The sequence below is a fragment of the Oncorhynchus masou genome, chromosome 2 (genome assembly GCF_036934945.1).
Source record: "Oncorhynchus masou masou isolate Uvic2021 chromosome 2, UVic_Omas_1.1, whole genome shotgun sequence".
Taxonomy (NCBI): domain Eukaryota; kingdom Metazoa; phylum Chordata; class Actinopteri; order Salmoniformes; family Salmonidae; genus Oncorhynchus; species Oncorhynchus masou.
This window is the reverse complement of record NC_088213.1, coordinates 37,450,874-37,466,251: the sequence shown is the minus strand read 5'-3', so window position 1 is coordinate 37,466,251 and position 15,378 is coordinate 37,450,874. Positions and strand designations below refer to the sequence as shown.

The 15,378-nt window shown below is 42.4% G+C and overlaps 1 protein-coding gene across 4 annotated transcripts in view; it reads left to right on the top strand.

Annotated features, from left to right (window-relative positions):
• LOC135504349 (amyloid-beta A4 precursor protein-binding family A member 2-like) overlaps window positions 1-15,378 on the top strand; it is an 82,031-nt gene that overhangs the window by 17,545 nt on the left and 49,108 nt on the right. For all 4 annotated transcript variants that reach the window (XM_064922876.1, XM_064922847.1, XM_064922867.1 and 1 more), the window contains one exon: window positions 4,004-4,047. The gene's annotated coding sequence lies outside the window, so the exon portion shown is untranslated. The remainder of the gene's footprint in view (window positions 1-4,003; window positions 4,048-15,378) is intronic.

The window sequence follows — 15,378 nt, the reverse complement described above, 5'->3', positions numbered from 1 at the left end:
TACAGGAAACGGAGGGCTGAGCACGCCCCAATTCTCATCGACGGGGCTGTAGTGGAGCAGGTTGAGAGCTTCAAGTTCCTGTCCACATCACCAACTAACTATCATGGTCCAAACAAACCAAGACAGTTGTGAAGAGGGCACAATGCCTCTTCCTCCTCAGGAGGTACAAAATATGTCTCATGGGCTCTCAGATCCTCAAAGTTCTACAGCTGCACCATTGAGAACATCTTGACTGGCTGCATCACTGCATGGTGTGGCAACTGCTTGGCATCCGGCCGCAAGGTGCTACAGAGGGTAGTGTGTACGACCCAGTACATCACTGGGGCCGAGCTCTCAGTGCGTCAGATGAAAGCTAAAAAAAATTGTTAAAGACTCCAGCCACCCATGTCACAGACTGTTCTCTCTGCTACCGCGTGGCAAGCGGTACCAGATGCACAAAGTCTGGAACTAACAGGACCCTGAACAGCTTCTACCTCCCCCAAGCCATAATACTGCTAAATAGTTAGTCCGGGTAGCTATTTGGTTATCTATTTAACTATCTGCATTGACCCTTTTTGCACTAACTTGTTTTTGACTCATCACATACTCCAATATTTGACTCCAATGCTTCCCAAAGTTGTGTCAAGTTGGCTGGATGTCCCAGCAGCATTGCAGTTCTTGACACAAACCGGTTCTTGACACTTCCATCTTTTGTCTTGCCCATTCACCCTCTGAATGGCACACATACACAACACATGTCTCAATTGTCTTAAAGCTTAAAAATCCTTCTTTAACCGGTCTCCTCCCCTTCATGTATACATTGATTGAAGTGGATTTATTAAGTGACATCAATAAGGGATCATAGCTTTCACCTGGATTCAGCTGGTCAGCCAATGTCATGGAAAGAGACGTTTTTAATGTTTTGTATACAGCTAAGTTATTGTTACTCATTATTACTCATTGTGTGTCTATTATACTTTTATGTGTTTTACTTTTACATTATGTCTCTGTTTTCGTTCTCTCTGCATTGTTGGAAAGGGCCTGTAAGTAAGCATTTTACTGGTAGTCCACAACTGTTGTTTACGAAGCATGAGATAAATACAAATGTAGAATTTTTTTTTTGTAGGCGTTGATACATTTTACATTAGGGCAAATCAAGTCTGACCTTTTTCAGTGGAAATTAGAAACTTTAGAAGCCTTTTAAAACTGTACACTGCAAGGTTGCATAATCCTGCTGAGCAGGAAATTTTCATCAGCAGAAGAGTGATACAATGAATATCCTACATATGTAGCTAGCTACTATATTAGGCTGTATGTTCTCACCACATGTCAGATGTAACCATTTGACAGGCCTACTGATACTGTAAGTTTGGCACAGTACTTTGTTTTTTCATATTGCAGTAATGTACTGTAATTGGTTATTTCTAGACAATGCATGCAGATTGATTGTGAGTTGTTGCAGGTGTTGGTAACTTTCCTCCCATCAACAAAACAAGTGTCATTTGTTGGCGTCTCCTGTGACTGATCAAAATGGTCCTATGCAGAGAAGTAGCAGCTGCAGTGTACTGCAGTGTGAGTGGGGCCTCAGGGACCAAACGGAGCCCAAGGGCATGAGATGATACTGCAGCCAGAGCACAATGTGACTGCGTGGCTAAGCGGGAGAGATGGTGGTGTTGCTGACACTTTATCTGTCTGAGAAAAGGAGAGAGAGTGTGTGTGTGTGTGTGTGTGTGTGTGTGTGTGTCTGCATGCTTTCGTGTGTGTGTGTGTGTGTGAGAGCGCAGGACACATTCCAGTCGCCAGAGAAAACGTGCTGATTGTTTTGTGCCTTGAGAAGTTGAGCAAACCAGAGGAAATGTCCCAGATAAACTTCAAATACCTGAAGAGGAGGTGATAATACATTCTGCTCTGCCTCATAACTGGCACTGTGTTCTCAGTAACAAACACAGTTGGTTGGTTTCTGTGTCTTCCCCTGGGAGGATGAGTCACACAGTGCTGCTTACTATTGGTTCAAACAGTTTAATCGTCAGATGGAACGTGGGCATTGTTTGGTAGATAGTTCAGCTGTGTGCTACTTGCTCATATATTTATCACCTGGCAATGCTTCTTCTGGCTCTATCAGTTCTCCTAAGCATTTAGATATGCTGCGCTAATGTGTTTGATTTTTCTTGATTCGATTTTTCTGTGTGCCACACAACAATTTATTTATTTATACCCCGTCTTAAACCAAATGATGGTTGATAATTAAAATGGCTGAAGAATGCCATTGGGCACAGCCATGGGGGCAGGGAGGCACAGAACAACACTTAGACTATTCCTAACCAGCACACCGGTCAGACTGCGCCAGGGGGTTTGACATAGGCTAATAGCAGGAGTGGGCCCACATGGCCCCTGAGGACCCGTGATGGCTGACAGTGAACATCAGCACTCTATAGTCATGGCATCTCCCACATGCTCGTTGAGTGACACTCAGGTCTCCATGCTGTCAGCAGGCTCTCCCCATCCCTTCTCTTCCCTCCTCTCCTCATCCCTTCTCTTCCCTCCTCTCCTCATCTCTCCTCTCCCCCTGACAGCTCCCCTGACAAACTAACTGTCCCTCTGAAGCTGGATGGATCCTCTCTAGGCTCTAATTGTGGAGTGGATGTGGAAGCTTTCCTTCACAGAGAGGATGTGGGGCTGAGGTTTACATTGGCTGGACTCTGCTGCAGTAGCCTATCGGGCACAGCTTGTGACTCCAGCCATTTGTCTAGATTTGCGGGAGAATCTGCCATGTTTCCACCCAGACTGAGCTTAGCTGCCGATGGCAACCTCTCCTGGAAGGAAAAGTAGAATGCGACTTGTTAGAATGCAGTAAGCCTATACTCTTATCCTTCTGTATCCGAGATGGAGGCAAACACCCCAGAAAACAATTCTGTCACTTCACACTGAGAGCCCAGGGGATCAGTCTTGTTTGCCCTGGTGTTGTTTTACTTTGAAGCATCTCTCCCCTTCAGTATCAGCTGATGTTAGTAAAGCGAGACAGGCTGTTTTAGGACATCAAAGAAGCAGCCCAGCTTTTATCAGCACTCCAGCCTGAGCACGAACAGAAGCTATCTCTGGATAGGAAGATGTGGTAAGATAACATTACCGTCTCTGTGATGTGGTGTTAGCCCTGATTAGTGTAAGGAATCTCTTCAGCGAGGTTGGTGTGTCCAAATGAGTCTTGGTAACAATACAATGTGCAAATCACTTCCAGTGCCACCTGAAGCCTTGAGGGGAGGAAGGATGTGTCGGCACAAGGCTTATCATGCAGAACACATCTGGCCAGAGGGAGGTGTGTTCCTAAAAGAGAGAGCATTATGTGTGTGTGTGTGTGAGAGAGAGAATACAGTCAAGCAGCAGCATCCTCTTCCTGTGCTGCCTGTCTCAATTGGCAACCCCCCCCCCTCTTTCCTTCTCTCCCTCCCTTTCTGCCTCTCTCCCTCCCTCCATCTCTGCTCCCTCTCCCCATTATGGCGCCAACAACATAGAGCTACTTAATGAATCAGAATCTTTGTGAGCCCGTACTCAGTAATCACATCACACTAAACTGAGTGACAACTTTTTTTTTCTCCTCTCTTAAATATGTTAGTGCTTGGGTTTGTTGCTAATCTAATGACATACCAGTTCCTTTCAGGAGGCTCCCTCCAACCCAGAGATAAGCTCAAAGTGCTCTTTGTTGAGTGCATTGGCACGAGGATCTGATCAGCTGTGACAGGAAGTACCCCAAGAGCATGTGATGTCAACATGTGCTCACTGCTCTAACTCTCCTGTTTAAGATTGGGCCTTTTGAGCTTCTCATCTTTATTTGTGCGGTGTTGCTTAAAAACCAATTAGGAAATCTTGCTGTGAGTGGTGCAGTAATGATGTTGTTTTGGCCCAAAAGACAGACTACTTTATAACCAAGGGACTGAGGAAGGAGGGGGGTGATAGATCAAGGCTTTACTGTCTGAGCTGAACAAGTTTCCCCTTCACCATATTCAGCCTTGTACTCTTTTTGTTTCAGGACCTGGGAAATAGACCACATCAGCCACCAACCTACAGCTATTGGTGAGTATTTATGCCTATTTTGGGGTTACGACTTTCCTGTTATGGCTGCAACCCTTTGTTCTCAATTTCCGCCTGAATCTAACTAACTAATCTAACATACCCAAATCTAACTGCCTGTAGCTCAGCCCCAGAGGCAAGGATATGCATATTCTTGGTATCATTTGAATGGAAACATTCTGAGGTTTGTGGAAATGTTAATTGAATGTAGAAGAATATAACACAGTAGATCTGGTGGAAGAAAAGAGAAAGAAAGAGCATACGTTTTCTTTTTTCTATTGTTGGGGTATCATCTTTCACATGTACTAGAATAGCCACACAGTCAGATAGGATGCAGGAGATAATTTTAATAATTGGTGTGCAAAGTTTGAGACTGATAACTTCAGGAATGGGCGAGCTACATGACATTTAGCATGAAGTCACCCAGGTGTCCCACACAAGTTGCCCAAATGTACCCAAGTGGCCGAATTGGTGAAATTACCTATAACTATATACAGTAGTGCAAATAACTATATACAACACATCAACAAGCAATTCTAACACACACACACACACACAAAATGTTTTAAAAAATATTTGAAAATAAATATTTAAAAAAAACAGTACACACCCTTTTGAAGTCCTCGTCATAATATTTTGCTGCCTGTGTCATGTCCCATAGCAGTCTCTTTCTGATGTAAAGCAGAGGCAAACTGAACAAGTGGTGCATTTCATGCGACACAGAACACAACGACGCCTCCATGCTGTGCCCTTTTGGCTCTGAGGCACAGTCATGCCTGCAGTAATGAACTGTGGCATATGAACACCACTGGGGGCACAGGTAGAGCGGGCAGCTTGGCACCAGGGCCTCCCAGTCGGAGTCGCTATCACTGTGAAAGAAAACATTAAAAAAAATATTTGTATTGTATGAGCCTTTTATCATCACATAAAATAAACCGATATGTATTGATTGTATAGAGCAGAGGGAACAGTCACTAAGGTGTTCCATTCAACTCCGGCCATTGTTGTGTGATATATATACACAAACAAACCAACACACACACACACACACAAAAACAAACTACACATTTCATTGCAAAAAAATATATATATTTATTTTTTATTTTTTATATATAATATACATATATTTTTATTTTTCATAAAACGGCATTAGCACTTACACGTCCAGAAGTACGTCCTGTCCTTGCAGAAACAGCTCCTCAGTTCGTTTGAATTCGTTTGAATCATAACACAAGATTCCTCAAACAAAAAATCTGTCTCACTTTCACTTTTACTTTAGAGTTTGACTTCGCTTTACATGAAGTATTCGCCAGGATATCTTCAATGAAATCGTTGAAAGTACAACTTTCCGAAATACAGCTGCGTGTAAAGAGCCTTACAGCAACCCCTCTGATCATCAAGGCGAAAATGGAGTTCCCTGCGATTACAACCAATGAATTGTGGTCCAACCCCAAACCATTACATACTGTTGTTTACCTCAACTCATTGGCTATCTACCCAGCTAGATTTCAAGAAGATCAGTGGTCATTGGGCAGAAATATAGTCAATCAATGAAGCTTCGCTAAAATTATTGGTGCGTCAGGTAGTCATTTATCGTTGTCTTCAAATCCGCTCACTTCGGTCAATTCTCCCCGCAAAAAAAACACCGCTGTTTGACTGTGTTGGGAACATCCAGAGCAATGCACTGACACCCACCATGATGAAATAAACGATTGTTTACATGGGCGAATCACGCCGAATGCTCCGTTAAAAAAATTATAGAGATGGAATTCCCGGCACAAATAGTTTACAAAATGTTTAGATTTAGGCTATAAAAATGGATTTTATCAAAGAAAACGGCATTTCATTTGATCAATGGGATACTCAGGAAGAGAAATAAGAGCAATATATCAGAATGTAAGTCATAATTTTACCTTCAGATGTGAAAGTCTAAAAACTGTCATGGCGGAAAATGTTTCTGTTCTTGATTGCTTTTCTCAAACAAAAGCATGGGATTTGTTCTCTGTAATAGCTATTTTAAATTGGAAAACGTAGTTTGATTACCAAGATTCTTATCTTTTGAAGGGTGTAAAACAGTTGTCACTCTGAAATTTCCCCTGATGTTGGTCCCTGTACGGGGACAGCAGCCATATCAGGTTAATGGTTTTCATTCTCATGGTTGTTATAGATGTGTTGCTGTTGTTTAAACTAGGTGGCTTTATTAGATGGAAAGGTGGGATCAGGTGCACATTTCAATGACAATGTGCTTTTACAAAGGCTGTTAGTCATGTCCTCTGTCATTGAATGTTCCGATTAAGCTAGTTAATCGGAGCTATGCACATCTCAACTCAAGGCTCCTCTGTGCTGTAGTCTTTTCTGTTTGAATGCTCCTCGCTGCCCTATGATCTTGCTGTTTACCATGTGATGTGTTGCTGTTGTGAGAGAGACCTGTAGGGCACAGGGCATCCTCTGGGACCGCCTGGGCTCTCTGTACAGAAGTGTGAGATTGACACGGAAGCACTGTGTGAGGGAGGGGTAGATGAGGATGCACAATGATCAAGGAGGAGGGAGGTATCGTGGGAGAAGTCTTTGAAGACGTTGCAGGGCCGAGGAGAAAGAAGAAAAATAATAGTTGAGCAACCCAAAATGCTGTGAACCTCTTTAAGACAACCCTCTCTTCATCACCTATTCATCTTCAGCTGGAATATTTATACACAGCCATCCTTTGAGATAGACTGAGCAACAGCTCCATTCTTTTAGAGGAGAGGACCAAGCTGCCAGTCGGTAGCCTTGCAGGTGGGGAGTCATGGGTGACTGTGGTATTACAGCTGCTAGACCTTTCGCTTGGCATTCAGACGCTCAAATTCCAATCATCATACTAGTATCTCATGGTGTGAGTAGGACCATAGCAGTATAAGGCTTTTGTATCATTAAACAGAATGTGCAATAACTGAACTGCTCAAGCAATGAGGTAGACAGAGATCATGTCAGCTATACAGTACACTATATCTGCCTGGCTACCCAACCTCCTTGCTCCGGCCAAACGCTACGCCACGCCAACGGATGTTATTTTATTCTCCGCAATGAGTCTGGCTTGGAGTACCTCCCTGGCGTTTTCAAGAACGCAAACACGTTCTGACCATTCTGATTGGTCCCAGAAACAAGTAGGTTGAGCCAGAACACACATGGGTAAAGCAGCGTTTTGAAAATGTGTCGTTGGCTTTGATATTCTGATTGGTTAGAGTACGACACCCCTCATTGTGACGTCACCACATACGACTTCAACGATGCAGACTCAGGCCTGAAGTATGTAGCGAACATAGAGCAGTGGAAAAATTCAGTTTGAGTCTTCAGGCGAAGTCAGCTGCCATTCTTCTCATGATGTGACAATTCATTTCAAGAGTAGTTCCATATGGTATAGGAAGAAGAAGCACCATGTTGATGTGTACTCACTTCTCTGCTCTGACAGTAACAGACAATAGTAGGTGAGACACCTCCAGGAGGAGGAAATATGTTATTGTTATTGTAATTTCATAAAATTGTAAATGGATACATTTGCATTGTAAAATATGTTATAGAAATGCTGCTAGATATTATATTTTCCCTTTTGTAACACGTCATATACATTATTCAAACATACTGCAGTCATACCCACAGAGGTGAAAAACTGAACAAACTATGATTGTGGTCCTGCTTGCAGATTGGCCAAGGAGTGTTTGAGCTGGCACAATATTGTGCCAGGGATGGAATGAAATGTTCACATCTGTTTCAGTATCACTTAGCTTTCGATTAACATGCCCTTGATAGAACGACGGTTAGCCAGTTTGGCTCTGCTTCATGCCTCACAACATCACTAGTCTTGCCATTTAGTGATGACATACCATCGGGTTGGGTAGTAATGGATTACATGTGATGTAATCCATTACATGCACACACAAAAACAACCTAATCCATTACTTTACCAGCAAAAATATTGTAATCAGATTATAGATACTTTTGAAAAACAATGATTACTTCTAGGATTATTTACAAATTCATACAGGGTGTTTGCAAAAAGAATCTTTGATACATTGCTGTTTTCTCAACTCTGTCAAATCAGCATTGAAAAAAGTATTTAAAGTTTGTTCCACCTGAGCGAATCTGACCACAAGTCAGAGACCACTATGATGACACACCAAATGCATTTGATGGATCGTGGGAGAAGGGCAGGAATAGGCTTTTTTAGGCTACAGTCCAAGCTATGTCTTCCAATGGTGCGACTGCTGTCGGCATCCAAAGATTATCCAACTTGAATAAACGCTTGGAGGTAAGGATGACAGCAGTGCTGTAGCCTAAAGGGCGATACGGATATCACTTGTTATTGATATCTACATAGCGCATTGATGTGAATCACACTGCTGCTCTCTCATTTAGCTATTTACACCTTACAGATTGTGGTTGTGGATGGCTGTGCACAAATGTATTCAGTGCCTTCGGAAAGTATTCAGACCCCTTGACTTCTTCCACATTTTGTTACATTACAGCCTTCTAAAATGTATTAAATAGTTTTTTCCCCCTCAGCAATCTACACACAAAATATCACATTTACATAAGTATTCAGACCCTTTGTAAAAGCACCTTTGGCAGCGATTACAGCCTTGAGTCTTCTTGGGTATGACGCTACAAGCTTGGCACACCTGTATTTTGGGAGTTTCTCCCATTTATTCTCTGCTGATCAAGCTCTCTCAGGTTGGATGGGGAGCGTTGCTGGACAGCTATTTTCAGGTTTCTCCAGAGATGTTTGATTGGGTTCAAGTCCAGGCTCTGACGAGCCACTCAAGGACATTCAGAGACTCGTCCTGAAGCCACTCCTGCGTTGTCTTGGCTGTGTGCTTAGGGTCGTGGTTCTGTTGGAAGGTGAACCTTTCGCACGAGTCTGAGGTCCTGAGTGCTCTGGAGCAGGTTTTCATCAAGGATATCTCTGTATTTTGCTCTGTTTGTCTTTGCCTCGATCCTGACTAGTCTCCCAGTCCCTGCCGCTGAAAAACATCCCCACAACATGATGCTGCCTGCACCATGGTTCACCATAGGGACGCTTGGCATTCAGGCAAAATAGTTCAATCTTGGTTTCATCAGACCAGATAATCTTGTTTCTCATGGTCTGAGAGTCTTTAAGTTCCTTTTGGCAAACTCCAAGCGGGCTGTCATGTGCATTTTTACTGAGGAGTGGCTTCCTTCTGGTCACTCTACCATAAAGGCCTGATTGGTGGAGTGCTGCAGAGATGGTTGTCCTTCTGGAAGGTTCTCCCATCTCCACAGAGGAACTCTGGAGCTCTGTCAGAGTGACCATCAGGTTCTCGGTCACCTCCCTGACCAAGACCCTTCTCCCCCGATTGCTCAGTTTGGCCGGGTTGGCCAGCTCTAGGAAGAGTCTTGGTGGTTCACCACTTCTTCCATTTATGAACGATGGAGGCCAATGTGTTCTTGGGGATGCTGCAGAAATGTTTTGGTATCCTCCCCCAGATCTGTGCCTCGACACAATCCTGTCTCTTGAGTTTTACGGATAATCCCTTCAAACTCATGGCTTGCTCTGTCACCTGTGAACCGTATATAGACAGGAGTGTGCCTTTCTAAATCATGTAAAATCAATTGAATTTTCCACAGGTGGACTCCAATCAAGTTGTAGAAACATCTCAAGGATGATCAATGGAAACAGGATGCACCTGAGCACAATTTTGAGTGTCATAGCAAAGGGTCTGAATACTTATGTAAATAAGGTATTTTGAAAAACCTGTTTTCTTTGTCATTATGGGGTATTGTAGGTAGATTGCTGAGGATTTTTTTAAATGTAAAAAATGCATTTTAGAATAAGGCTGTAACGTAACAAAATGTGGAAAAAGTCAGGGTCTGAATACTTTATGAAGGCACTGTATGTGTATTTTATCCAAAGACGTTTAAGCTGCCTATCAATCATTGTTTTGCGACCAGTGGACAGCCAGTGAAAAATGCAACAGCTACATGCATAGTGTGGATCCCAGCCTATAGAATATAAGTTTGAGCGTGTTCCTACCTTCTAAACTCCTCCATGGTATTGGGCCCCATAGTTTAATGTAAGGAGACCACGACTGGTGCTTTTATTGCTCAATCTAATTTGTGCTGATTCAAAACAAAATATCCATAGGCCTAACATACATATGCTCAAACTCTCACACTTTTGACAGACATAAAGGGGCAATGCGTAGATGCTACATCCATTTTTAGACATATAAATTAATGATATACTCATTGATTCTTAAAGAATATAACTTATAAATGCCTCATTAGTTCAACTGTCACACCACATGAGAACCCAAAATATAAGCTTGTTTTAATCCAATGTTTGTAAATGTAAACCAACACTGTTTTTATGTTATTCTTTTGATCAGGATGGTTTCTGATTGGGATTATACTGCGTTGTTGTTGTCTTTGTTGTTGTAGTTGTTGGATGTAATCTCCAGAATCTGGACTATAGAAAGACGGTAGTATCAAAACATGGTTAAAATGATACTTTTGATATCATGGATGGTCAGGCCTTGCATCCTTAGCTCTGTCTATTAGTTTGAGAGTGGTTACAGGCCCATCCCTCATCTTTTTACCAAAACAGAGTCAGGGTGGTCCTTGGTTATTGTTTCAACTGTGGATTCTCCCATTAAACAGCTGTAAATTATTGAGATATCACCAACAACAAAACAATTATAATAATAGGCCTATAGAAGAAATTGTATCTGTTATTTCTTTACCCGGTAAGTTGACTGAGGACACATTCTCATTTACAGCAACGACCTGGGGAATAGTTACAGGGGAGAGATGAATGAGTCAATTGTCAACTGGGGATTATTGGTTGACTGTGATGGTTTCAGGGCCAGATTGGGAATTTAGCCAGGACACTGGGGTTAACACCCCTACTCTTACGATAAGTGCCATGGGATCTTTAATAACCTCAGAGAGTCAGGACACCTGTTTTAACATCCCATCCAAAAGACAGCACCCTACACAGGGCAGTGTCCAATCACTGCCCTGGGGCATTGGGATATTTTTTAGACCAGAGGAAAGAGTGCCTCCTACTGGTCCTCCAACACCACTTCCAGCAGCATTTGGTCTCCCATCCAGGGACTGACCAGGACCAACCCTGCGTTGCTTCAGAAGCAAGCTAGCGGTGGTATGCAGGGTGGTATGCTGCATATGTCATTAATCTTTCACATGCAAATAGCACTTTTTGGTAGCGCTCAAGGCATGCCATTCCATGAGAGCAGCGTTTATTTTTCAACTCGAAGCAATGAGCCTAATCAGTCCTCCATGACAACAAAATATTAAGCAGTTTTTGGGTTATGCTCAGGTAAAACAGTTTGGCTAATCTATATTTCCATATTTCCAAGTCCTGTTCTTGAAGATCAAGGGGCATAGCCATGGGAAGTAAGGGTGCTGCAGCATCCCTGAATTCACTAACAATGTTAATACAATGATTGTATTTTTTTCTTTACTAGTCCTGTATTTTTACTACTACCCCCCCCCCCCCCCCCCCCATACCCCCGTCAGCTAAAAGAATCACTCCACCCAAACATTTTCCCACGGCTATGTCAAGGGGTTTTACACTATTTGGAATGACTGGAAATCTGGCAGGCTTTGGTTTTTAACCTGATCGTATTATTATCTGTAGTAAAAAGAAGTGGGTTAGAAGCCTATAACCCATAAAGTCAAATCCATTTATGGCCATAAACTTTAACATTGATTTATCCTGCAATAGATGTTGTTCAATTGTTTATATTAATTTTTGTATTCTTCTAGTGCCTCTTAAGGGGAAAGTAATCAGATTACGTTACTGAGTTTGGGTAACCCAAAGGTTAGGTTCCTGATTATAATTTTGGAAAGGTAACTGAAACAGATTCCATTCAGAAAGTAACCTAACCAACCCTGCAGACCATGGCCTCGTGTGTATTACCACATTAGGAGGATCAGATGCATGCACAGGAAATTGAACTCTAATTGAAGAAAATGTAACTCTGCCAGGAGAAAACATTTGGTCCCAGTCGAAAAAGTGTAAAAGGTACTTCTGGCAACAGAGTTATTTTTTCAGTTTTTTTGTCATTTTTTTTCTTGAGCAGATGGTCAGGCGGCCAGAACATGATTACAAATAATTTGTGGACTGCAAATGAACCACAATAAGACCAAACAGATATAATATTTAACTAAAATATAATCATTTCAAACTTTGCTTACATTTGTATATGGCCACATACTGTATATCTCTCTGTTATGCATGGGAATACTTTGGAACAGATGTCCAAATTCTAAATCACCTGTAGCTGATTTGCTGTTTTTTAAAATATTTTTTTCAGTATTTTATGTCCAACAATTAATACAAAATACAGTGAAAAAAAATATAAATGCAGCATGTAAAGTGTTGGTCCCATGTTTAATAAAATTTGATTTGATTTGTTGCATGAGCTGAAATAAAAGGTCACTGAAATGTTCCATATGCACAAAAAGCTTATTTTTCTGAAATGTTTTACATCCCTGTTAGTCAGTGTTTCTCCTTTGCCAAGACAATACATCCACCTGACAGGTGTGGCATATCAAGAAGCTTATTAAACAGCAGGATCATTACACAGGTGCACCTTGTGCTGGGGACAATAAAAGGCCACTCTAAAATGGGCAGTTTTGTCAAACAACACAATGCCTAAAATTTTAAGGGAGTGTGCAATTGGCATGCTGACTGCAGGAATGTCCACCAGAGCTGTTGGAGGAGAATTTAATGTTCAGTTCTCTACCGTAAGCCGCCTCCAATGTCATTTTAGAGGATTTGGCTGTACGTCCAACCAGCCTCACAACCGCAGACCACGTGTAACCACGCCAGCCAAGGACCTCCACATCTGGCTTCTTCACCTGCGGGATCATCTGAGACAGGCCACTTGGACAGCTGATGAAATTTAGGCGTATTTCTGTCTGTCATAAAAGCTTTTTGTGGGGAAAAACAAATTCTGATTGGTCTAGCCTTTCTCCCCAGTGGGTGGGCCAGTCTCCCAAGTGGGTGGGCCTATGCCCTCCCAGGCCCATCCATGGTTGTGCCCCTGCCCAGTCATGTGAAATCCATAGATTAGGGCCTAATTAATTTATTTAAATTGACTGATTTCCTTACATGAACTGTAACTAAGTAAAATTGTTGAAATTGTTGCATGTTGCTTTTATTTTTTTGGTTCACTATAAAATTAAAATAAATAGATACTTTTTTGCTCAGAAAACTTGGGGGGCCAAATAAAATCACAGGCCACCAGTTGGGTATCCCTGCTCTATTAGTATCCATTTAAGAGGGAGGATATCCAGCAATTGTACATCACCCACATCAGAATGTATGCCGGAACAGGGAGGAGAGTACTGTTGTTCAAACAGGTGACCTACATCAGGCCTCCCAAGTGGCGCAGCGGTCTAAGGCACTGCAATGCTTGAGGCCTCACTACAGACCCGGGTTCGATCCCAGGCTGTGTCATAGTTGGCCGTGGCAGGCGCACAATTGGCCCAGCGTCGTCCCGGTTTGGTCGTAGGGGGCCTTGTGCCTGCTGACTGGCATGGTCTGCTGACGGGCATGGTCATCAGTTGAACGGTGCGCCAGCCACGGGTGGGTGCGGTTTGGCGGGTCATGTTTCGGAGGGCTTGACTTGGGCCTCTCCCGGGCCTGTTGGGCAGCGATGAGACACAAGATCCTAATTGGATATCAAGGAAAAAAAAAAGGTAAAAAAAGAGATGACCTCCATCTTAAACTGGAAGCGACTGCAAGAAATCTAATCTGCAAGGAAAATGTATGTTACATATAATTGTGTAGCATCAGATGTGAAAACACAGATGTTGAATCAAACAATTAAAAAAAATCTACCTGGAGTTCCACATTATGTATATTTTTTTTCATTTTGTCCAGTTAGTTTCACAGTGCCAAATGTAAAACGAGCAAAAATTAATAAACAAAACCATGTCATGTGTTTGGACAAAAAAATGTTAAATCCATGTATGATTAATTATCATGAAGAATCACTTGTGTGTCCCAATCTTAATATTACATTTTGCATGTCCCAATCTTCATATTATTTTATCTTTGGTCTTCGAACAACATGCAAAAAGAAACATCACAAAAGCAGCTCTAACTGCGACGTGGAAAGGAGTATATATTCAGTAGGCTAAATCCCCGGCCCACGTCTCCCCTAATCTGCATCGGATATGCTGCTACTCACAGAATGTTTCAGATGTATAAAGTTTCATCAAATGCTCGCAGTCAAACAAACAATAAAAATAGTATGCGACTCAGGTTATTTTCCTGTGTTTGGTCCTGACAGCGTTCTCACCTACAGCGAATCGCACCACGGTACAAATTGAATGAGACCGAGACCACTCTTTTTGAGCGACCCACCGTGCGTTGTTTAGTCCGGAACCGAGTGCGGGTAGTGTTCACACCAGTCAGGGGGAACTTCGGAAAAACCGAACCAAACCAATTTGGTGTGAAAGCCCCCATAATGTAGTTAAAAGTACTCAGTCCCAATCAACTCCAGTTATCAATACTAAATCCAGGGAGAATATCACTCTGTTGAGGGTGAAGATGACTCATGTACAGTCAATTTAACTTTAAAAATGTGTTACTTTAATCCCTCCTTGATTTACAGTGTATCCAGATATTTGTGACATGTGACCATAAAGAACATAATCAGGACAACTTCTCCTATTTACATGAACAATATGATCCGGGTGGTGAAAATCTGTCTCCCTATTTCCATCTTCCATATTTCCGCTCGCTCTCAGCCAAAAAGCCCATGATTGATTGAGCACTAAAGAGGATTATTATTGGCTGAAAAGGAGAGGAGCTGTTGTGGGTTGCTTGCTGTACCCATGGAAGCAGAATGGCTGGCTGTGAGCTGGCCCACCAGAAGGCTGTGTTTCTGAGCCAGATAGCACTATGACGGGGCCCAAGACTCTGCCTGCCTGTCCACTCTCTGTTTCTTATCCTGTAGGCCTATAATCTCCTCTCAAATAGTCCCCATCCATCTGCACGTCACTGATAGTGTATGGGAATTGCACGCGTGTTATGGGGCCCATGCTTCCATATAAGACACATTTTGGTCTGACTGCATTTGGCGGCAGAGTCACTCGTGTGTTTGGTGGAGTCTTATCATCTGTTGAAACAGTGCTTTTACATATCATGATTAAAAGCTTGAATAACGGAGGAGATGGCTGACATCAACATCGAGCTAGTTTAATACTTTGAAAGCCTTGAGACCCAAGTGTAAACTGATGATATGCTACTCACTATAATGATACGTTTCTAATCCTCTGTGCATTCGATGCCAAGGAATCGTA